This window comes from Aedes albopictus, chromosome 3, assembly GCF_035046485.1.
Source record: "Aedes albopictus strain Foshan chromosome 3, AalbF5, whole genome shotgun sequence".
Taxonomy (NCBI): Eukaryota; Metazoa; Arthropoda; class Insecta; order Diptera; family Culicidae; genus Aedes; species Aedes albopictus.
In genome coordinates this window covers 142,360,896-142,386,070 of record NC_085138.1, presented here as the reverse complement: position 1 = coordinate 142,386,070, position 25,175 = coordinate 142,360,896, and the positions used below count along the sequence as shown (strand labels likewise).

The 25,175-nt window shown below is 40.7% G+C and overlaps 1 protein-coding gene across 6 annotated transcripts in view; it reads left to right on the top strand.

Annotated features, from left to right (window-relative positions):
* Nucleotides 1-2,419: 2,419 nt before the first annotated feature.
* The window catches only part of LOC109408393 (trithorax group protein osa-like), a 630,643-nt gene continuing 607,887 nt past the window's right edge, over nt 2,420-25,175 (top strand). For 5 of the 6 annotated variants that reach the window (XM_062858564.1, XM_062858566.1, XM_062858563.1 and 2 more), the window contains exon 1: nt 2,420-2,629. The gene's annotated coding sequence lies outside the window, so the exon portion shown is untranslated. The other variant, XM_062858561.1, reaches the window with a different exon arrangement.

The window sequence follows — 25,175 nt, the reverse complement described above, 5'->3', positions numbered from 1 at the left end:
GTACTAGGAGTCGCGTCGTTAATAAGCGTTGTTTGCTGCCTCTATGTTTGGCTAACCAAATCATAATAGGGTCCTAAAATTAAAGACGAAATCTCGCTTATATTGAATAATACGATCAAGCATGGTATTCTAATCGGAATTGTACTTTACTCGAACTTGAAAAACAAAGGAATAATGAGAAAATTCGAAATAAGAAAAATGGTAAATAGTTCTACTTTGACATTTGAGGTCAACCTTGTGTGACTGAGCTCGACATTTTTCGCACTGGGATTTCAAAAATGTTCCTATCTGACATACACGGTGAAAAAAAATCACTCAAAGTATGTGTTATAAGCTAGGGACGAGACAAAAGACTAAAAAAATAAAAATTATATATTTTCAACTACGGTTAATAAAAACGTCAAAAAATGAGTAAATATGTTCTCTTGAACCATATATTGTGGTTTAAAACAAGAATCCCGATAGGACTTTAGGAGCCTATTGATCATAATCCACATAAGACCACGGAAAAAAACATTCGTGTTTCGCAAAACTTACGAAAAGTTTACCCCTGCAAAGGTGCCGAAAAGTAATACTTTTCGGCACTCTTAACAGTGCTGAAAAGTACTACTTTTCGGCACTCTTGAGCTAGTGAAGAAAAGTAGGCCGTTTCGGCACAGTTTTGGAGATTGAAAAATGCAATCTTATGCCATGTAATTGCAAAAAATATATTTTATGGACTTTACCATACCGTATTACCCCGCTAATACGACACCGACTGTTGTCGAATAACCGGGGCAAACTTTTAATTCGACAAACTGGTCACCCTACACCATCATGATCATTGAATTTTGGCAACTCTATTTTTGTTTTTGTTTTGATTTCCGGATTTGTTATGAAACATAATTTTAACAGATAATGCGGTGGTGCGAATGAAAATCTCGTTCTTTCTATGATCATTGCCATCCTCAGTTCATTCCGGTTGGTCTCCAGGCGGTTTGGATGTAGAATAGCACCAACTCAGAACTTCCGGAATTGCCAGCTGCAGGAGGAGCTGCTGCGGGTGGGAGTATAAGCGCAATATCAAACTGTTTTGCATTTACAGTGTACATCGCTATGACATTCGAACATTTTTTAATTCGACATGTGTCGAATAAGCGGGGTACGAATTAAAAAGTGTCGTATTAAAACGTGTCGAACGAACGGGGTAAGACGGTATAGGAATACTTAAAAAATGAGTGAACATGTCGTTTTAATCAATGCTCGTTCGAATTATGCAGAAATTGAGATAGGCCTTTAGGAGCCTCTTAGAAAATCGTGTTCGTTCGTTAGGCAAACTGACAACTGATCAAAATGCTCTAGACAAACGCGAGTGACGAAAAATACGTCACGAAACACTCACATACTTGCACAAACGTTCTGTATCTATAGTATGTGTAATGCATGTGTTACTGAACATAGTTGAACTTAGTTTGCGTGGATAAAGCCGAAAAAGTTGAGACCTCTGAGCATCATTATTTGTAAAAATCAATTAACCCTTTGGAGACGGAATTTTCACCTTTCTGGATGCAACCTCACTGGTCTAGAACACGTTTGTGATGGCCGATTTTCTCCACTGGGCACATATGACCCATCCTTCCCCGAAGGGTTAAACCCTTTTCACATTCTGTACTTAACTGGCCTTCGCTTATCTACATTTTATCCATTCACATCTTCTCCTATCTAGAAGCAGCGCTCGGCAGGATTTGAAAGTGGATTCAGTGCTAGAACCTAGGTTGAATTTAACTGTATGTCATAAATTATTACATGTTGAATTGTTGAGTAACTATTTCTTGGTGTTTTCAGCTAGGTTTTCAGCTGAAAACTACCTTGCTTATGAATCAAAAACGCGCCCCTAGTGGTCATTTGACCAACTAACGAAAATTTGAGTCAACCGTTTTAAGGGTGATCGATGGAAAGCGGCCGGAGTGTGACCACCGACGAACCGACGTGACAGCTAGAACAAATAAATTCAAATTTGTTGTCCCCGACGCCATGATGAAAAATAGCCGAACACTACCGCCTCCTCTATAACGGTTCTCGTTGTTTTGATAGCATGACTTCAAACCCCCATGTATTCATATAGGAAGAGGTTCGCGTCTGCACTGATTTGACAGAAGCGTTCGCTCGCTGGTCGACCGTTAAATTTTGGGGAGGAAGTTTTGAATCACCACTGTCACGTCGGTGGTGTGACATCTGTTTCTCTGTGGTGTGTTTTTTAGTGTGAATGTTGCACAAATTTGAACTTCGCTCGAGAAATTCGAAGCAGAAATTTGTTCGATCGAAAACCAAAATAACAATCGAACATCCCTATCCGCATTGCGCTGATGTTGGTGCAGCAGCCCGCAGCCGCCCGCAACCACAAACAAAAAAGCAGAGCGAGATCGCCGCGCTGCTTTGCGTTTGCTGTCGCCGTCGTCCAACCGTGTCCGTGTCGTTGTCGTCGTCGTCGTCGTGTTTGATGAACGCGCACTGAGCAAAGGGATTCGCTTCGCAGTTTTCGGTGGCTCCCACGGAACGAAAAAGTGGTGAAAATCAGTGAAATACTGTCGCAAAGTGGTGCCCAATCGTGGCCGGAAGCAGCCGAGTGCCAAGTGTAACCGCAGAAAAGGTGCGTTTCTGTTCCGGGGGATCGGGAATTGGTGCGAAAGATTCTTGCTTGGTCAGGTCGTCGGGGCCCAAGCAAAGTCGTCGCCTTTCTCCTTTGGCTGGTTTTGTGTTTTTTTTTTCTTCGGTCGGATCTCGATGTGAGTGTGTGCGTGCGTGGGGTGCGCTCTGTCTGTCGGGGTGGTCGGTCGGTTCGGAACGCCACAGAGCAAGAAGCAGTTCCCGGCAGAAGCGAATCTCGCCCAAAGTGAACGTCTTCTGCTTGGAAGACAGGGATGACGGGAAGATGTAGGGAACTTATGAGGATGTTTGGTGCCTTGACCAAAGTGGACCGAGCCGGTGTTGATGTTGCTGCGCTGCTTTTGGAATACAATAAACTCGGGATGTGTCAATCCATCGAAAGTGGTCAGGAAGTGAATCTCCGCTAATCAGCGGAGCGGGCGGAAGGAAACCGGTAAGCGATGATGATCTTTCGGTGTTCTGTCAGTCGTAATGGGATGGAAGATTGGAATGGGATGTGCGGCGGATCTTTGGTGATGCGAGAGCGGTGAAAAGATGCAAAATTAGCGGGTTTTTAGGAAAACAAAGAAACTGGTTTGAGTAATAAACGAAAAACTAATGACAACTAATGATTAGAATGTCAATGTAAACAATCAGTATTACACTGAAATTGCCTTAGCTTAGGAAACGCAAAAAGTCTGAAACAATTTCTATTTATATTTTCTATGGAACTTACATTGCTCAGACGGTAAATTGCCATTTATTAATTTTGTTCTATTGAATTCGAATAACGCATCAAAATTCTCACAATTAGTGAATTAGACTGTTGTAAATCTAAAATTAAAATTTTAATTTACTCCTTAAACGCCTGAAGGTAGGCAATTTCCTTTGAGTTCAACCACAATAAATGACAGTTTTATCATAAAGATGTAACTTTCATACCTTCCCTGGCCAAGTTCGCAGGGGTTGACGGTATTAAAGTGAAGGAGTTTCATTTTGATTATTGTAATGTAGTGTTCTTTAGTGAAACATATCACCTTTTTAACACTTTAATGCGCCTCCAACGGTTCATCACGAACCGGCTGCTGCAGATGGAGTATGGCTGATCATATGCATCAGACATGCTCGATAAACATGGAGGATCCGCTAGGGCTCATTAGAGTCTATTCCCAAGCAATAGTTCCAAGTCGGTTGGATTTAAGAAGGTTTTGATGATCGTTACAAATCCTAATAAAAGTATTGTAGGATTTGTGACAGGTTTTGGAACCTTTTACAGCCAGCTGACTTCAAAATGTTGTTTGGGCTCTATTTCTCACGTTTCTCGGTTGATTTTGATTAGTAATTTATTAATGTCATAGTCGCTTTTTCGAATTTTTAGAATGTTAGTTGGTCATATTTTCTTTAAATAAAGCAATTAAAATCGACCTAAGAATTAATGGGAAGGAGATTTGCAGCACTTAATTGTGCTGATAGATTCGAAGCTAACGTGCGAACACTTAAACGCATTGTTGACGTCAATGCGTTCGACGTGACATTTTGGACAAAAACTGTCTGCTTGTTATTAGCTGAACAACGTTACTTGTGTATGACTAGGTTGACATTTCTAGGCTACGCTTTAGAAAATGACATGGTTTATCTAGGTAGGACCGATAGGACAATTGAACGAATTTGAATATTTTTCATAGTATTTGTAGGGAGATGAATACATAATAGTTGGCAAGCAATCTTTATTATTTTTTTAAAATTTTATTGCAATCAACTGACTGGCGTATTTTTGATTATCTCTTAGCTGGTATTATAACACCAACAGAAATTCAGTTACATGTTTCTGTGGGTTTTGGACCCATAACAATTTAAGAACACAAAAGTTGAACACAGAGAAGCAGAAAACGATTAGCGAAATCAAGAAATCAATTTGACACAGGATCGACTATATTTTAGCATACGGGGTTCGATTGATTCGATGAAAAAAACAAACATACTACAACTGACTTAACGAGGAGAAATACATATTGAACGGAACCATTCCACAAAATCAAACAAGAAGACAAACACAAACCGTGTGACCATAACACTACTTTGGCAAATACTGACTGACTGACCAATTGAAAACTTTCCAATCTTCTACCGTAACTTTCTGAGTCAGTTGCAACAGTGTCTTAATGGATATCATTTTCCGCGTACGGCTGGCAAACTGCTTCTGAAAGATTACGTACTCTTTTCTATCTTCGGGTCTAGTGTAGAGGTTTCAACTCTATTCAGAGTGCAGCTAGAAACCTAGCAAAAAAAAAAAAAAAAAAAAAAGATGTAACTTTCATACCTTTTTCAATTGGGTTCTTTAGGGGTATCCAGATAATTTCATAATCGGATTCTCCGTCCAAAAATTAGTCTAAATCCAAAAATTCATAATTTTTGGTGGCCGGGAACTATTTTTAAAATGCATTTAAAGTTTGTATGGGGAAATTTTTTTATTCGGGGCGAACTGTCATTTTATCAATTGAACTGTCATTCTATCCACGGAAATTTAATTTGTTTTGTTTATTTATCCATCAAAACAAAGTAACTGAATCGCAATAAAATCACGTTATACTCAGAAAAATGAGCTCTTTCGATTAGGCTGAAGAAAATAGAAATATTTTATTCACTAAACAACCCAATTCGTAAAGTCCACACTCATTCCTAGACATCTATGAACAAGATGAGATTAGAAGTTTGTAGTTTCTGGAATGGTATTACAATTTAGTACTCGAGTGATCTTTTTCACCCCGGTTTACGCTACCTACTCATGTAAATTTTTCAGGTCTTTCAAAAGTGTTTGGGCGTTTCGGCAGTTTTGTTTGCTTCATCATGAAAGATTTTTGCAGGCCAAATTATCTGAAACTTGGCCGCATACCGTGAAGGCTTCATATTTCAAGTGGTTGACCTTTTTAATGAAACATATTCAAGTATTCCTCCAGGTATTTCTCCCTGGATTTCTTCAAAATTTCCTCCATGGGTTCTCCAAGGAATTCCTCTAGGAATTTCTTCAGGGATTCTTCCAGGTATTCCATGGATTCCTCCAGAGATTTCTTCAGGAACTCATCCAGGGATTCTTCCTGGAATTCCTTTGGGGATTTCACAAGGAATTCCGCCAGGGATTCCTCCAAGAATTCCAACTGAAATACCTCCTCAAAAATTCAGTAAGGGATTCCTTTATAAATTTTAGAAATCCTTCAATCAACCCAAGAATTTATCCAGGGATGCCTTCAGGTGTACCTACTGGTTTGTTGTACCTGGAGTACCAAACAATAGAGGGCTTTAACATTATTATTATAGCAGGAATATCATTCCAATAATGGAACATGTGTTCAGTAATAAGGATTCTAGTATGTTTCTTGCATACCAGAACTTACCAGTCTTCGAAGAGTTAGTATATACATGGATCCCTAACCCAATTTGATGTCCTTTGCATTGAGTTTAGCCTCGGATTGCGAGGTTTTTAACTATATGCAAAGTGAAGTTGCTATACTTAGTTTTAATCGAAAACTGGAAGTCATAAACATACCAGTAGCAAGGACTAAATAGGTACTATAATTCCTCGAATTATCAGAGACCTTAATCAAAAATTGAAAAATAGGACGACACTAGATTTCGGTTTGGTAGATCTTACTCCGTAATTTCTCCAAGAAATTATTTAGGAGTTCATTTACGGGTGCTCCAGCACTTTCTACAAGGAGTTCCTTCCGGAATTCGACCTGCGATTCCTTCAAGAATATAGGTCGGATTCGATTATCTGGAATCCCGTTCGGATGTACCTCAAACAAATATCTTGCAAATGGAATGCTGTATAATGCTGAATTTTTGATTTTCAGTCAAACCAACTTTGATTAGTAATCAGTATTTGTAACATCTAGATTCTGTTTTTTTTATCCTAACTCTTGAAAAGCTATATACGGATTTCTTCAGGATCTCCTCCAGAGATGTTTTGAGAAATTTCCCTTAAAAATTCCTTCAGTGATTCTTTCATACAATGTTCAAGCGATTCCTACAGAAACTTCCCCGGGAATGCCTCGAAGATTACCTCCAAATCCAACGATTGTTCTAGCGCTTATCCTCCAAGGATTCGAACATGTCTAGAGAAAATTCTAGCAGAAATTCACCCAGACTCTTTTGGAATTCTTCCCGGAATTTCTCTAGGGACTGTATCAGATTTTTTAAATACAATCAACGATTTGTTCAAGATATATATTGGAATTTGAATTAACCTTGCAACAATATCTAAGGAGTGGCTAGATGATTTTCAGACAGAATCCCTGGGGTTCCATTTTTTTGGTCCTGTCAGCTGCATAAACTCATATTTGTTAATGTGTCAGTGAGAAGATCTCTTATAGTAACTATTCCTGAGAACGTCTGATGACCTGACTGAAGTCATGCCTTGACTTCAGAGAAATGTAGATAGACAACAATTACACTGTTTTGCATGCGAGCGATTTCTGGTATTTAGGTACAGTTTAAAAGACCAGGATGAAATAAATTTCCCGATACTGTTTCTGAGTATCTGGGATGGCCTGGTTGAAGTCAGTCCTTCCAGTGAAAGAGCTGAAAATGAACTGTCATTATAGATATTTGCAAGCATGGAACATCTGTGGGGTCCATAAGCCTATATTGTATTATGTGGGAATGACAAACTCTCCACCAGAAATTGTTCGCAAGCAAAATAGTGTAATTGTTATTTATGTCACACTTAATCTGAAGTGCCGAGATCTCAGCATTGTCGAAAACTTTCGCCGAGATCCGCATAACCAAGTGCTCGGCTAACAACAGCATTACCGAGATCTCAACAACTTTGACAGTTCATTAGGGCCTGTCCATAAACTACGTAGACTCTGAGCGGAAAGGGGCGGTTCAGGGCAAAGTCTACGCTTCATACAAATTTTCAAATTTTTGTATGAACAAAAGTCTACGGAGGAGAGGGGAGGGAGCAGCCTCAACAGCATGGTTACTTGGAGTGTTGAGAAGTGTGTGGTGGAGCTACCTCAGCAGCTCCTCCTGGGATTCCTCCAGGTATTCCTTCCGGGATTCCCCTAGGAATTCCTACAGGAATAAATTCCAGAATAGATTCCCCTTGTAATTTCTCCTGGAATTTCTTTCTCTGGATTCCCAGCAATTTCTTCTAGGATTTTCCAATGATTATTTCTGAGCAATTATTGCATTGAATTCAGAGAACGAAAAATAAGCTGTTATTATAGATATTTGCAAGCATGGAATTTCTGTGGGCTACGTAAGCTCTCATTGTATTATGTGTGAAGGAGAAGGTCTACCAGAAATTGTTCGCAAGCAAAAAAGTGTATTTGTTGTCTATCTACAGTTATCTGAAGTCTATGCATGGCTTTAGTCATGTCAACAAACATTCTCAGAAAAAGTTGTAGGAGATCTTCTCATTGACACATGATTCAAATATGACCATATGTAGCTCACAGGAAGTTCCACGTGAGCATGTATTAACAGTTCGTCTTCGGTTCATTGAACTTCTTCAATAACTTCAACCAAGCCATCTCATATACTCGGGAATCTTGTCAAGGAACTTACTTCGTTATGATCAGTCAGGTTGTTAAAAGTCCTGGTGTATTAGTTGATTATACAAGCAATATGCGCATTCTAAAGTCGTACGTTATCGCCCAGCAGAATATGAGGTGAAAGTTGCCGTGGTGATCTGAATAGTCTGAGGTCGGCTGAAAGTAAAGAGAATTCAGAAACGTCACACACATGAAAGGCTTCTTTCACTGAGCCAATATATCGGGATATCCTTTTTCTTCTTCTTGGCGTAACGTCCTCACTGGGACAAAGCCTGCTTCTCAGCTTAGTGTTCAATGAGCACTTCCACAGTTTTTAACTGAGAGCTTCCTCTGCCATGGACCATTTCGCATGTGTATATCGTGTGGCAGGCACGAAGATACTCTATGCCCAAGGAAGTCAAGGAAATTTCCTTTACGAAAAGATCCTGGACCGACTGGGAATCGAACCCGTCACCCTCAGCATGGTCATGCTGAATACCCGTGCGTTTACCGCCTCGGCTATATGGGCCCTCATCGGGATATCCTAAAATTCTTAAACAGTCTTTCGTCGGTTTATTTAGATGGGTTTTAGTGAGAACCGTTCAACGACGGTTCAGATGTTCACCCTGCGGCAGATGATCGATACATTTCTGGAGTACAATTAGCAGACCCGTCATCCTCTCCTCTTCTTGGCGTAACGTCCTCACTGGGACAAAGCCTGCTTCTCAGCTTAGTGTTCTATGAGCACTTCCACAGTTTTTAACTGAGAGCTTCCTCTGCCAATGACCATTTTGCATGCGTATATCGTGTGGCAGGCACGAATATACTCTATGCCCAAGGAAGTCAAGGAAATTTCCTTCACGAAAAGATCCTGGACCGACCGGGAATCGAACCCGTCACCCTCAGCATGGTCATCCGTGCGTTTACCGCCTCGGCTATATGGGCCCCTAATCTGTTTGTTGATTTCAAGGCTGCGTACGATACAGTGAAGAGAAACGAGTTATGGCAGATTATGATCGAAAATGGTTTTCCGACGAAGCTGATTAGACGGATTCGTGTGACGCTTGACGGTTCGAAATCAAGTGTACGGGTTGCGGATGAAATTTCGTCATCGTTCGTAACCTCAAACGGACTGAAGCAAGGCGATGCTCTTTCGAACTTACTGTCAACATAGCACTGGAAGGCGCGATAAGGAAGCCTGGTGTAAAGCGGAACCATTGGAACCATTGTCATGCTGTCGCATATGCTCCTGAACTTCGCGGAAAATATCGACTTTTCCGGGATCAACCGTCAGGACGTGGAAGAAGCGTTCATGCCTTTTAAGAAGGAGACTGCGAGGAATGAACCTATGCTTAACACTACAAAGACCAAGTACATGATTGCTGGTGGTCAACTTCGGTCCGGTCGTGGTTGTGGTGGTGTCGAAGTGGTGGACGAATTTGTTTATTTTGGCATCCGAGTGAGGCGTGGTAATGGTGTATTGGATTGTGGCTGCGATTCGGGTCTATTTCTGTAACAGAGCAGTAGGCTATGCTAAGGTGACACTTTGAAGAAGAAGACATTTTCTATTATTCGTTGTTAGACCTCCAAAGAAGAAGCACCTAATAAACTATTATTGTTAACCTTCCGTAACTCGCGCGGTTGACTACCTGCGTCAGCACCACGCAAATGCTGAGTACAAAAAGCGAGATTTTTACAACGTGTTGTACAAAATACAACAGCGCGATCGCTCGAGGGTTAACAGTCAACTCTTATTCTGGAGTCTACAATAATTTTGGCGGCGAGAAGTACGAACTGAAGTCAACCTCAAGTCACTCGACGGAACAATCTTTGGAGTACTATAGGAAGAAATGCCCGACGACGACCTGAAGAACGCCATCCTGCGGCTGACGGATCTCATCGTTCAGCAGCAGCAACGGATATCGGCACTAGAACGGTTTGAAGCATCCGCTGACGGAAGTGAGAAGATAATCGAATCGCTCGCCTCCAAGATTCAAGAGTTCCAGTTCGATCCTGACAACGGCTTATTCTTTGTCTCGTGGTATTCAAGATACGAAGATGATTTTAAAGAGGACGGAAAACGCTTGAACGACGCTGCCAAGGTGAGGTTACTTCTCCGAAAGCTGAGTACGACGGTTCATGAGCGGTACGTGGACAGTATTCTTCCGAAGCAAGCACCCAAGGGAGTTCAAGCTGGACGATACCGTTGGCAAGCTCAAGAAACTGTTCGGCCGTCGGAAGTCAATTTTCCATGCAAGGTATTAGTGTTTGCAGTATTTCAAGAACGAATCAGACGATTTTACCTCGTACGCAGCAAAGGTGAACAAGCACTGCGAGGCGTTCCAGCTGTCGAAGCTATTCAGCGACCACTTCAAGGCACTTCAATTCATCTTCGGTCCACAATCACCTCGTGATGCCGGTGTTCGAGCAAGGCTAATCTCCAAGCTAGAAGCTGAAGAAACCACACCGGCAAGACCAGATGGACCTAGCACGATCACCTTGGAGAACCTGGTTGAAGAATGTCATCGACCCCAAGACTGCTGGAAATGTGGCGATTTGCATTACATCCGCTTTTGTCCATTCTCCAGTCACACTTGCAGCAAGTGCAAGCAGAAAGGCCACAAAGAAGGGTACTGCTCGAACGAAACAGTCAAGCCTAAACCATTCAATCAATTCAAACCTAAGGAGAATCTGAAGACGAAGGGAATTTTCTCAGTTCGCAACGTGGTGAGTAGGCGCAAATTCGTCACAGTGGAGCTCAACGGTGTTGCAGTCAAGCTTCAACATGATTCGGCATCCGATATCACAGTCATTTCCGAAGAAAACTGGATCAAGATTGGACGACCACCGACTCGGAACACTGATGAGGCAGCAATCATCGCATCTGGAGACAATTTGAAGCTTCTGGCCGAGTTGCACACTGAAGTCACCATCGGAAACGTGAGTAAAACGGGGCGCATTTTCATTTCAAACAATCCGGACTTGAATGTGCTGGGAATCGAAACCATGGACTTGTTCGACCTCTAGTCTGTTCCAATCAACAGTCTAGTCAATTCACAGCGTCCTGAGGATTTTACCAAGCAACTGAAGGAGAAGTTTCCGAAAGTTTCAGGAGTACTTTGGGTCTGTGCACGAAAGCAAAAATCAAGCTGTTCCTGAAGGAGGATGCCCGTCCGGTTTATTGCCCGAAGCGACCGGTGGCTTATGCGGCTCTTCCAAAGGTAGATGCTGAACTCCAGCGGCTCCAGAACAAAGGAATAATTTCTCCTGTGCAGTTCTCGGATTGGGCTGCTCCGATAGTCGTCGTGCGCAAGGCGACGTGTATGCGGGGACTATTCTACCGGCTTGAACAACGCTCTCGAATCAAAAAAGATTCATCCTTCAAACGGATCACCAACCGCTGATCAAGATTTTTGCTGCAAAAAAGGGTATTCCAGTGTATACTGCCAATAGACTGCAACGTTGGGCCCTCACTTTGCTCTGTACGATTTTGAAATTCAGCACGTGTCGACCGACAAATTTGGATACGCAGATGCAGTGGCGTCTCGTCCATAGGTCCACTGCGTGCACTACACAGTTGACAAAAAATAAAATAAATCATTATAATTTATAAACTCTGCATTCGACCCTTTTGATGTTCATAACTTTTAGTGAACAAATCATTGTGAAATATCAGTACGTATTCATTAGGAATCTAGTCAATTTTCCAACCTAATCTCACTGTGCCACCACCCAGCCGCTGCCAGAGCGCTCGACGCCGAAGCATGCGAATCGCACATGTGAGAGCATCGCCAAAATATACATATCTCTCGCCTCAGTTCACTTCCAGCAGTACACGGGAGAACTGTATATGCATACAAGAACTGTGTTTACTTGTGTTGGACTGTTCTGTGCTGCATTGGCAATGTATTAGTAAAATTTTGGTTCACTTCTTCCAATGGACGTGGGCCTCATCGGTGGTGGAGGAAAGGGAGGATTGTTTGCTTGCGCTCGCGGGGCAGCTGCTAAGTTTGGCAACGTCGCATTTGAGCTACGGTATTCGCCTTGACGGAGGCTCTCTGAGAGAATTGCGCTGTGCGTGAAAACAATTTTTTTTAACATGGGAAAGGATAGGAGCTGCATTTTCAAATGCTTCTAATTCTTTATAGAAATTTTTTTAAGCAAAACGTTCTTAATGTTATCGAATGAGATTTTGATACGCTATATTATAGACATAACATTGTGATTTAAAAACATTTTGTCTAAAACCAGTTATAGTGTAGCTAATTGAAAGTATATTGCAAAACATTAACTCTTTTTTCAATCTGAAGTCCCTAAAATATTTTAGAAGCATTTGAAAATGCAGCTCCTATCCTTTCCCATGTTAAAAAAAAATGTTTTCACGCACAGAGCAATTCTCTCAAAGAGTTCCGTCAAGGCGAATGCTTTAGCAAGAGAGCCACGCGGAGAAAGAGCGAAGCGGTAGGCGCCCAGTCACTCTTTCGGGCTTTCGGCATGCGTGCATGGTTTTGGGTGGACCTGAATGCGTGGAATTTTCATTCAGTTCTAGTTGCGCGTCGCGTACCTACAGTTTCATTTTCCTGCAACATTCAAGGGAAAATGCTGCACAATATCGTAGACAATCTACTCCCGCAATTCGTTTGGCAGGCGGTCAATTGAGGACTTCTCGAACGCTTTAAGCAGAATAACCTCTTCGATTGAGTGTGCTCAGATTTGTACTTTTAAATCCGCCCTCTAATGCATATCCTTGGACAGATATGCGTATTCCGACTACAGTCATAGCTCAATCACACGGGTCAATTCCATTTGAATGGCATGGAGAACTGCCTGACTAATAATTGTTACAGAGCTACCCATAACTGTGCAATGGTTGTTCCACTTCTTCCTCAGTGCAGGGTGGCCACAGACTCGGGAAATTCGGGAAATGCGGGAAAAAGTCGGGAATTGAAATTCATCGGGAAAAATGCGGGAATAAGTCGGGAATTTTTTAATTGTTATGTAATGCTCTCATGTAATTACACAATTTCACAATTATGCTATACTATCCTCTCCTTCAAAGCCTCACGAAGAAAAAACATTTGATGATGACCATTGGTTTATGAATTATGAGTGATTTTTTTTTTATCTGTATTAACGAGATTTTTAGCCCAAGGATAGTTCATCTCAGGACACACGCTATACTTCCCTTCCGAAACTCTTTCTTATGAGTTTGTCGGGAAAGAAGTTACGCTCCCAGGTCCTCGGCTTGATAGTCACGTGTTTTACCTGCTTTACAGTGAGTGATTTCTTGTTTGATAAAGATTATCCGGATGACAGCTTAATATTTTCCGGATGCTCACAATAACGCTAAGACTTTAAATTTAGGCACATATTAGAAATCACATTTTTGAAAAATACGAATCGAACTGGCTAGAAAAACTGAACCTTAAAAACGTAAGGAATACCGTAAGAAATAATATTTTTGGTAGAAAAACTTTCTGAATGATTTTAGCAGAAATGCAAAGAAATACTTCTCCAAAGCTTTTCCACAATATTTACACGAGCAATGTCTATGAGTTCCATAGGAAATTGTATACGAAATGTTACCAGAAATAAATTCAATATTTTTCGGCAGAATACACAACGGAATTTGGAAATTCTTTCCGAATATTATCGAGGAATTATGTAGTTTTTCAGGGTGTCTATTGTCAACGTGGGTATTTTAAATGGTAATTCTAACGAAATTTCTGAATGACACCATAGAAGATTTCCGTGCAATCACAGAAGCCATCATAATAAGAATTTTCGATAGCGGCATTCTCAATTATTTTGGAAAAAAATAGTGAATGTATTAGGAATTTAATCGTTTCAGATGATTTTATGGAAAAATGAATTGTTGTATGAATTCTTCAGAACAGAAGCGTTAACATTGTAGAGGTTTTTACCTTTTTGCTAATGTGAATCTGAAGAATTGCTTTATGTCCTTCTTGGAACTATTCATTGAAGCAATTCTGTAAGGCGAGAACTGTTATTAAAATCTAGAAAGTCATAAAGAAGAAGGATGGCTCAAGTATTGGAAGAATTTTAAGCCAATTTCTTGATTTCTTTCAGCCTTAAATGGAAGGATAATCCAATGCTTGGAAAAAATTATAATGGCTGTACAAGATTCATTTTAACCCTCTAATACCCAATCCCGCCTTTAGACGGGGTATAGTTTGAGCATTTTTGTAATTTTTGTTTCGTGGAAAATCATTTTTTTTATATTTTTGGCTGATATTTAGGACTGTTCTGTATATCTAAAAACGGTTTTTGGTGTATTTTAAAGCGTATTTACATTTTTTTAAAACATTGAAAAATTGATATTTTAGTCACCTTTTAGAAGTTATTGTTTATTTTGTATTGAATCGCTACAATTATCATATTTTAATTTTTTTTCCAAATCATTCTATCCTTGTTTAATAGTTTAAGGGAATCGAATACACTCTAAAATTATTTTCCTTAAAATTACACGGAAAATAAAATTCTGTGTGAAAAAAATTTAAAATAATAATATTTCAACAATAATCATAAAATCTCAAAATGTTTTTATCTCAAAAAATCCTTTCCCCAAATTGGCTTCCAGGAAAAATATAAAAGTGTTTGGATGTTCAAAAATAAAAATTAGAAAAATCAAAAACTGAAATTCACGAAATCGAGAATTAAAAAGAATCATCTTCCAAAACATGTTTAAATCGATTTTAAATGACGAAAAATGATATTTAGATCAAAATAAAAAAAATGGGTATTAGAGGGTTAAACTCAAAGAGAAATTTGATAAAACATGAATACATTTTTTTGATTTTGCGCTATAATTTTTTTATGACAATATGTACCCACTACTCATCAGTTTCCACTAAAAGTTATTCACGAGTTTCCAAGAGAGTTCTACAAAACTGAGATTAGAAATGAAGTCCAAAGTTTCGTTTTTCAGGGATTGTGATTTTTTCTACAAATTCAGTTAGAAATGGTTTATGTATTGAAATCCTCAAATTTTTTTAAATTTTATTTTTGAGGAAAATTATTCCAAGGAATATGTTATAGTTAACCACAGATTTTTTAGGAAAATCATCAATTTCCATAAATAGGAATTTCTCACAGGAGTTTTGTAGAAGCACCTAAATCACTCAAGAAAGTCTAGCAAAAATTTCTTTGAGTATATTTCCTTTTCCCATAAGCTAGTGTTACTACAGATTTTCCTATAGAATTTTGCTATATAAATCTCCAGGGATACCTCAAAAACCCTTTCTGTATTCGAACCATGTATAATTTCATGGGTTTTGACTATATTTTAAATCTGAAGGTTTGCATATGAGCATGTAACTCTTACGGAATTCCATTTCCTTATGAATTATATATAATTCCTTATAAATTATATATGAATTATATATAGTCTATCTTCTTGATTTGTTGCCATGTTTATGAAAAAAGCTCATGGGTTTCATTACAAGACCTAAAAAATAAGAAGTAAACTTCAAGCATATGTTACATGTAGAATTGTTTTGGGATGTTTTTAACGTTTTCGAAGAATTACGTAACTGTCCCAGTATGACAATGGCACTATCAATATTCCAGTGAATTTCGCAGATCTACTTTGGGTTTGGACTTTGGGACGTTTTGCAAGCTCCAAAAGCATATAGAGAGAAGTCGGGAAAATTTTAAATCAATGCGGGAAAAAGTCGGGAAAAATGCGGGAATTTCGTTTTTGAATGTGTGTGGCCACCCTGTCAGTGTCAGATATCCACTTCTGAGTTGATTCCTCGAAGTTCAAAAGCAATTCCGAAAAAAACCCTAAACCATTGGTGGGCAATGTCTACACTCGTTTCTCCAATTTAAATAAAGTCCAGCCGATCAATGAGCATTTTTTTTGGAAAAAAGTTTTAGAGATAAGGACATATTTTCGGTTGCAATGGGCGAGCAAAGGCTGAAGAGGCTTGTACTGATAGCGGTAGAACACCCCCTGTTTAATCAATTGAAACAACAAAGCAGTTTTATCGAGCGGAGTGCAGGTTCCTGCTGTTTTCCATTTGCACTACAGTCCATTGTGAAAACTTTTCAAGTGCACAGTCAGCTCTACAGGTCACGAGACGCCTCTGCGCAGATGTCTTATCCCGATTGATGTCCACCCAAAGCCGACCGCATGAAGATTACGTTCTCGCAGCAATACATGTGGAAAACGAAGTCAAAGCTGTTATCTCCGATACGATGAGCAAGCTACCCATTGCGTTTAACATGATTGTTGCTGAAACTCGCAAGGATCAAGTTTTACAGCAAGTCATGCAATTCCTGAAAGAAGGTTGATCGGTAAATGGCAAGAAGATTACTGATCCTGCAGTCAGAAAATTCCATGCCCGGCGCGACGGTTGGCAGATAGTCGACAACTGTTTGATGTTTGGCGATCGTATTGTTGTTCCTGAAAAAAATCGAAAGCAAGTTTAAAAGACACGGACACGTTCAATGCTTCCAGTGAGCTTTTCGCTCTTTGAAGGAAGCACGACACTAGACAACGGACTAGCGCCCAGTGGCACAGCCGAAAACTTTTCCTGACAGCTGCGGCCGCACCGCCACGGAGCCACACTCACCCGTCAGTTTCACAAGGGACACCCCGGAATGGACCGAATGAAGTCTTTGGCGAGGAGCTACGTGTATTGGCCACCCAGTCAACCAGTAATCGTATAAGATGTTGTATAAAATGTTAAAGTGGAGGCCACATACGTACATTTAACATACGCATAAATGGAGGCATGTATGCATATGGCCTCCCCTTTATCATCTTACGCAACATCTTGTACGATTACTGGTTGTCTGGGCAAACATTGACGAGGATGTTCAACAGTTTGTACGTGAATGCAGATCCTGTGCTGAAGCAGCGAAAGCTCCGACGAAAACTACTTTGGAATCTTGGCCGATGTGCACGCAACCAATGCACAACGTATTCACATAGACTATGCTGGTCCAATCAACGGATATCATTACCTGGTGATAGTGGATGCCTATTCCAAATAATCAGAAATTTTCCGAACGCGCAACATAACGACTACTGCAACGCTAGAAATCCCTCGTGAAACCTTGGCCCGATACGGAAGTCCGGAAACCCTAGTTTCGGATAATGGAACGCAGTTTACAAGTGAAAAATTTCAACAGTTCTGTCAATAAAACGGAATCAATCACATGCGCACAGCTGCATACCACCCTCAATCAAATGGTCAAGCTGAACGGCTTGTGGATTCATTGAAACGCGGACTCAAGAAGCTTAGTAGAGGGGAGAACACACCAACTATTGACCATCTCCAAACATTTCTGTTTGTATACCGCAATACACCAAACAAATGTACTCCACAATCAAGAACTCCAGCGCAGATGTTTCTTGGCAGACCAGCTCGCACAACCATAGACCTTCTGAAGAAACCCACATGTGAACCGAAACAGTGCAACGAAAAGCAAAACATACTATTCAATAAGCAACATGGAGCTACAAAACGTGAGTTTCAACCTGGTGACCTGGTTTATGCTGAGTACCACAAAAACAACAAGAAATCATGGATTCCTGGAAGGATTGTAGAGCGAAAAGGATCTGTCAACTACAACGTGTTCCTGCACCTTGGATCACGAGAAAAGCTGATACGGTCACACACAAATCAATTGCGTTACCGATTTACTCCTCGAAGAGCACAAAGAATTTCCTGAATTTGAAAAAGACGTAGTTCATGAAGACCAAAGATGTGATACACCTGAGCCTGCTCCACCACAAGCTAACATCGAGCCTAATGATGAAGTTGCCCAAGAGGTCCAGCCAATTCAAAGACAAGAAAACTACCAGCTTGGTTGGTCCCGTAGGACATCTTCTAAAAGGGGAGATGTAGCAGAGCAGTAGGCTATGCTAAGGTGACACTTTGAAGAAGAAGACATTTTCTATTATTCGTTGTTAGACCTCCAAAAAAGAAGCGCCTAATAAACTATTATTGTTAACAGTCAACTCTTATTCTGGAGTCTACAATAATTTCCGACTACAAAACCATCTCAAGTCCCGTAGGCTGCAAACAAAGACAAATCTCGCGTTTTACAAGACTCTGATTCTTCTGGTCGTTTTATACGGCCATAAATCGTGGGCTTTGAAAGAAGCTGATATTTGCTTATGGAGTCTTGGAACCTGAAGTGCTGCAAACAATACTTGGCGGTAAGCTGGAGAACGGCATCTGGCGGCGTCAAATGAATTGCGAACTGTAGCAAGTATGCACAGAGATGGAAATAGTGAAGCGAATAAAACACGAGAGAGTGCGTTGGGCTGTCGTATGCCGGAGGAACGACAAGCTAAATCCATATTCAGCAGAGAACCAGGAAGAGGCCGTCGGCTTCGTGGTAGGCCTCGCTACGTTCGCTTTTTGCAGTTGAGGAGGACCTACCTAAGGAAATGTTCAGGGCGACTGGACCAGTGCAGGCGAATGCTTCATTCAGCGTTGATTCACCGCTACTGATTTTAACCCATCAAATATCAAATAAGTCCTAAAGTCGTGCATTATACTTCAAACTCCTCTACAATTAGCAACCAATCGTCTATGCTACCTAGTTAGCAAATGAATATGGCCATAACATTAAGTAAGAAAGCTTAAAAGCAAAACATAAAGATTGAAGAAAGCAATCCCATAACAAAAACCAAAACACAGCGTCCACCAACCGATAACTCCTCCATATCAGTCGCAGAGTAAAGCAATGAGACTCCATCATCGTCTATCTTTGAACTGGATTATGTACGCTCACTTCGTCGCTCGGTTCTACCGTCGCCGATTTGTTTTGCGCGAAGCATAAACAGCTCATGGTGAAGAAGAACGCACGGTTGATGATTCGATGATTGACTTTTTAAAGTGTGATTCTCTCGCTCTGGTTGGATTTTGATTTTCTGACGACCAAACGACGTTCGATGGCGATGGATGAAGGTACTGCAAGGGTAGACGGAAGACGAGTTCAGCGAGTTAATCATGCATAACAGATGGCCTTTGTTTTGGTGAATTTTGTTTTCTGCTCCTTTCTCCGTTTGGAAAGGTATGTTTACCATGTTCGCTGAAAGGCAGTAGACTCGGCTGTGTTTCTGGTTCACTCAAGAATCTGCTCTTGTTGTAACCTTAACTTTCCCAAAAGACAAACGGGTTCTCGGTAAGAACTGACCTTTGAGCGCCAAACATAAACCTGCTGAAGCTTAAAAACAAATCTTTTCTAGTTATCGTTAAGCAGATGCGCATTTTATACTAGTCAGGATACCTATATGCAAAGCTACGAAAATCATAAGAGCATTAATAAAATTCGTGAGGGATAATCATCAGATGCCAACATACCTGTACGAATATTCTCTATATGTACTTCAGCACCTCGGAACCCTCCTGCACACGTTGCTGCGGTTTCAATAGAGACTAATACTCCCCCTAAACCATGGATGTCAAAGATCACCACCAACATTCCGTCCATCGCATCGGTATGACGTTCGATTGCATCGTTCAGTTCGATTTCGTAGCTGACATAATAAAGAAATGGATTTATGAGTCGATTCTTGCTTCTGCTATCCGTCGGACTTCAGCCGCTCTTCTCGATTCCAATCACAGCGGAGTGTGGAACGACGATGAGGTCGTCCGCCGACGACGCTGAAGCTTATCTGCCATGCATATAAACGTTGCTGAACTACACGAAAAACCCCTTTGCTGTGGCTGGGTTGGGTGTGTAGCTTTTCTTTCTTCCTTCTGCTTTGGGTTATGAAGTTTGAATTGGCGCAGATTTATGTGCGTTTGAGAATCGCTGCATCGATGTGGAATTATCCATTTAAACTCAGTGATTTTCAAACTTGTTCATGATAAAGCGACCGGATTCCTAGTACCCTCCAGAGCATACTTTTCCTAGGCCCACGCCTGAGCACGCCTCTACCATTCTGTGAGAATCCGAACCCGACTAACAGTGTGCACTCCGGCACCAACTGACGGCGACGGCGGCCTTATAGTGCTTACACAAGCTGCTAGCTCTGCCGATGCTGCCAGCCAGCAGCACAAATGAGATTCGTTCGTTTCCTTTGGATGGTAAAAAGATGTGCCACCACAGCCCAAGGTCTCGACCGCAAAATGTGAATCTACCTACCTACCTACCTACGGCTCCTTTTTGTTGGTGGTGCCATGGTGCTTTTGCTGACTGTGGGTTCCAGCACCGGCAACGAAAGAACGAACGAACGAACGAGTGCAAGTGTGTCGGTCTTCGGCGGTGGTGCCGGCTGCCAGTTGGGTTCCGGCGCTACAGCGCACAGTGGGATTGGCAAAAGCGTGTTTTTGTTGGTTGAAATTTCTTATGCTCCGAATGTAAATCCTAGAGATTTGTTAGTTTTGAGCTATAAGCAAATACGAAATAATTTGCAAGATTTTCCAGGGATTCTTTATAGAGTTTCTGGAGCTCATCCAGAGATTGCAACTAGAGTTTCTTCTTCTTCTTCTTCTTCTTCTTTGTGGCTCTACGTCCCACAATGATTTTGCCTGCCTCGCTTCAACTTGTTTTTTGAGCACTTCCACAGTTATTAATTGAATGGCGTTCATGAATCGAGATGAATCCATGATGGGATCCCAAAAATATTCCTGAAAAAAAATCACTAGAAGAATCTCAGAAGGATTCCCTGACATAATTTCGATATCCTCAAAAGAATCCTGGGCGAAATCCCTAAATGATCAGGAGGTAAATTTTAAAGAAGCCTGGAAAAACCCCATGAGTAATACCTAAAAGAATCCCGGGAAAAATCAGTGAAGGAATAAATGAAGGAATCCCTAAAGAAATCTGTCAAAGATTCCCAGGAAAAATAATTTAAAGAATCCCGGGAGGACTTAATGAAGGAAGCCTGGGAAGAATAGCTGAAGTAATTCCGGATGGAATCCATGAAGGGTGTTCGGGAGATGTTCTTGGTCTATTCTAGGAAGAATTCTCTGATGGAATCCTTCCTAGAGGAATCCTTAAAAGAATCCCGGGAGAGATATCTGAAAGAATCCATTGAAAAACTATTGTACACGGAAAGATCGATGTACACAGAGCAAGGAGTAACTTTCACGCAGCGATCGAAAAGACAAAAGATTTCATGCAAACTTGGGTGAAATTTTACGCAAATTTGTGTAACACCGCACTGCAAATTTTGTTTGCTGGTATTCAGCAAACTTTGCTGATTTCATTCAGCAATACGAATTTACTGAGTATCAGCAATTATTTTTCAACTTGCTGAAGTATCCAGCAATTTTGACAGTTGATCAGCAACGTTGTGCTGAAATTCAGCAAATTTTTTGCTGAAATTCAGCAATTTATTTTGCTGATTTTTTTGTGCTGGAAGCATTTCAAAGAAATTTGGTGTGTGGATCAGCACATTTTTTGTGCTGATCCAGTCGTACGCAAATATGAGTGAAAAATCCTTTGTCTTTTCGCAAGTTACTCATTCGCTGTGTACTTTCGTTTAAGGGTGTAGGAATCCCTGGAGAAATCTTTGGAGGAATTCAAGTAGAAATCCCAGAAGAATTCCGAGAAAAATCCTTTTAGAAATTTTGAAAGAAGTCTCAGAAGAAATCCCGGAAAATATCACTGATGAAATAATTTAATGAATCTGGGGAGGAATCCCAATCCAGAAGGAACACTAAAAGGATCTCGTAAAAATCCCCATAGGTATACCTAAATTTGTTTTGGAGAGGAATACCTGAAATAATGCCTGAAATAATGCCAGAAATTAATCCCAGAAGAATCAATGAAAGAATTCCGGGAGGATTTATCAATAGAATCCTGGGAAAAATTGCTGAAACAATCCCGGAAAGAATCCATGAAGGGTATCCGGTAGAAATCCTTGAGGTAATTTCGGCAGAATTCTCTGAAGTAATATTGGAGCAATCCCTAGAAAAATTTCAATAGAAATCCTTTTGAATATCCTAGAAATTCCCGCAAAAATCCCGTATGAGTTATCCGAAAAAAAATCTAGAAAAAATGTTGTAGGAATCCCTCGAGGAATCTCGGAAGTGATCCAAGTAGTAATTGCGGAAGGAATTTAGAGAAGAATCCCGGAAGAAATCTCAAGAAATCCCGGGAGAAAATTCCAAAATGATCCTGGGAGAGGAATACCTAAACTAATGCCAGAAGACATCTCGGGAGAAATCAGTTAAGAACCTTTTAAGAAATCCTTGAAAAAATACCGGAAGAATTCTTGAAAAAAACCTGAGAAAAATCAATGAAGGAATCTCGGAGGAAATTCTTGGAGGAACCCCGAGAGAAACCACAGCAAGAATCTTGGAGCATTCCCTGATGCAGCCCTGTGATAGAATCCCGGAGAAATCCCGAGAAGAATCAATGAAACAATCCTGGAGATCATTTCATTATCTGTTACCAGCTGGAATAAAGAGGAATCGACGCGCCTTCTTTGCTGCTTGTTTTATGCCTCTTTTGTCCGACAATTCTCTTCACTAGTCCTAAAGGAATCCCGAAAGAATTTCGGGAGAGATATATGAATAATTGCCTTGATTCCTTGATAATCCTAGAGGACTCCCGGAAGCGGTCCTAGTAGGAATCTCGGAAGAAATTCCGAGAAGAACCCCTTGAAAAATCCAGGAAGAAGTCTCAGAAGGAATCCCTGAAAAAAATACTGCCGAAATAATTTACAGAACCTGAGGAGGAATCCAAAAGAAATATTAAAGGGAACTGGTAGGATAGGAACATGCACAGTAATATTCCGATTTTATCACGCCCTCCGTGCGTCAGTCCTACATTTTTCATTCATTTAGTGTTGCATTTGAGATTAAGTTTTTTCCTTCTTCTTCAGGGTGAATGTTGAGAAGACGAGCTTGGTGGTGTATTGGCAACCGCTTCTGATTCATATGCAGAAGATCCTGGGTTCAATCCTGGCTTGTCCCTTTCATCCTACTTTGTATCTTTCTATCTACTTTCTCTCTATCTCTCCTACATATACATCTTATGTATATTCGTACGTTCGTAGCGATCGCTAGAACCAGAAACGGATTTTGAAAAAGCTGTTTCCCCTCCTTCCAACTTTTATCACAGCACATTGTCAATCTATCATATAACGCCTACAAGTTTTGCATCCAAGCGAACTGTGCCGCTTCACAGTAATCTTCACATAATCAATCACTTTACGTCTGGCATCCATTGACCAATGCATGAACCCTGTGCCAAAAATAAAACATTCCCCAACTACACACCGACATCCGCGTGAGCTTGTGCAAGTGCAGAGGACTCAACGGTCTGTTGGCAACAAGCGATTGAAATCATCACTTCCCTTCCCGTACCAGCATTGACCTGCAACCTGACGCAGTAGGCGCCATTGTTACCTAAAATATAAGACCACCAACGCTCACACACTGAAGATGCCTGTCAGTCCCAAGCAGCTATCTCATTGGTTCCTTGTGTGGATGTATAGCTGATCTGGCGATCGCGGTACTGGGAGGTCAATCAAGTTTAAGTTTTAAGTTTTCTTCAGGGTGAATGTTGAAGGCATGTTTTGCAACGTTCAAAATATTAAAAATGCGTATACATTTTGTGGAATATTTAAACGCATTTTTGAAAATGGGAATGATAAAATCGAAACAATCCCTTAAGGAAAGATAAGAAATCCCGGAAGGAGTTTATAGCGTAATTCCAAAAAGAATTCCTGAGGGACTCGTTGTCAGCATCTTGCGCAAATCTTGAAAGAAATTTCATGGAAGAAAGTTATAGAAGAATCTCAGGGGGAATTCCTGGAGAAAAAAGTCCAGGGAGGAATCAATTAATAAATTCCGGTTGAAATCATTGAAGGAATATCCTTGAATATATCCAGGAGGTTTCGTGAATAGTTCTCGGGAGGAATACCTGAAAAGATGACTGATTCCTCCGCGGGAGAAATTTGTACGGAAATCGGTGAGAAAATATGAAAAGTCAGAAGGAATATCGAGATAAATTTCTAAAGGAATCCCTGGAAGAACCCTTGAAAGAAAGAGGAATTTTCAACAGGGATCCAGTAAAACCAAATGACAAAATCACGAGAGGTGTCAATGAAGAAATTTTGAAAAGAATTCCTAGAAGAAGCCTGAAAGAAATCCCCGAAGGAATTCCGGGAGGAGTTTTTGATGGAATGCCGGAAAAAAAATCCTTGGCGGAATCAATGAAAGACGTCGAAGGAGAAAATCCAACAGATTTCCAGAAAAATAATCATAAAGAAATCCTTCAATTCTTGCAAAGAATTTGTAACGAAATCCCAGGATAATTACTTAATTGTGCCTTCTGGAGATCAAGAAATCCTCGTGGCTGAAAACGGACAAAGTCGCTAAAGCTCTGATATATGTTGCCCTTTACTGGCATTTACCAGATTAGCTGGTATGTCATAAATATACAGAAAAACTTGTAGTTAGAAGACACAGAATGTTACTAATTGACAAATTGAGGGATGAATTTTTGAAACAAATCGCGTTCTGGTGGGATTCGAACCCACGGCCCCGTATTCGCTAGACCGGTGCTTTAACCAACTAAGCCACATAACAAGTGATAATTCTGCGGAATAGAAAGCCAAACTGAACCCGAGCCCTCACCATGAACATTCACTTTTTCAAGAACCATCTCTCTTTCGGCTTAGATGTCAATCCACAACACAGGCTCGTTTGTGCCCAACAACTACAAGTGAGAGCGTATTATTTTTATTTGAAGCCGAGACTTACTCTCGCACTCCGCATACCTAGCCACCAAGCAGTCTGTTTGCTGGTGTCTAATTCAGTATGCGTCGAGAGCTCGGCACGGTCGCACGCTCCACGACCAACTGCGCCGATGACGCAAGGTAGGGTACACTGATATATGTTGCCCTTTACTGGCATTTACCAGATTAGCTGGTATGTCATAAATATACAGAAAAACTTGTAGTTAGATACGGGGATTCTCTCGGCTTTTGCAGTCGGTGACAGCAGCGAAAACAAGTTTGCCTCAACTTCCGACGGTTTCGGTTTATTTTAAACCTTCTTCAGGGGATTCTAA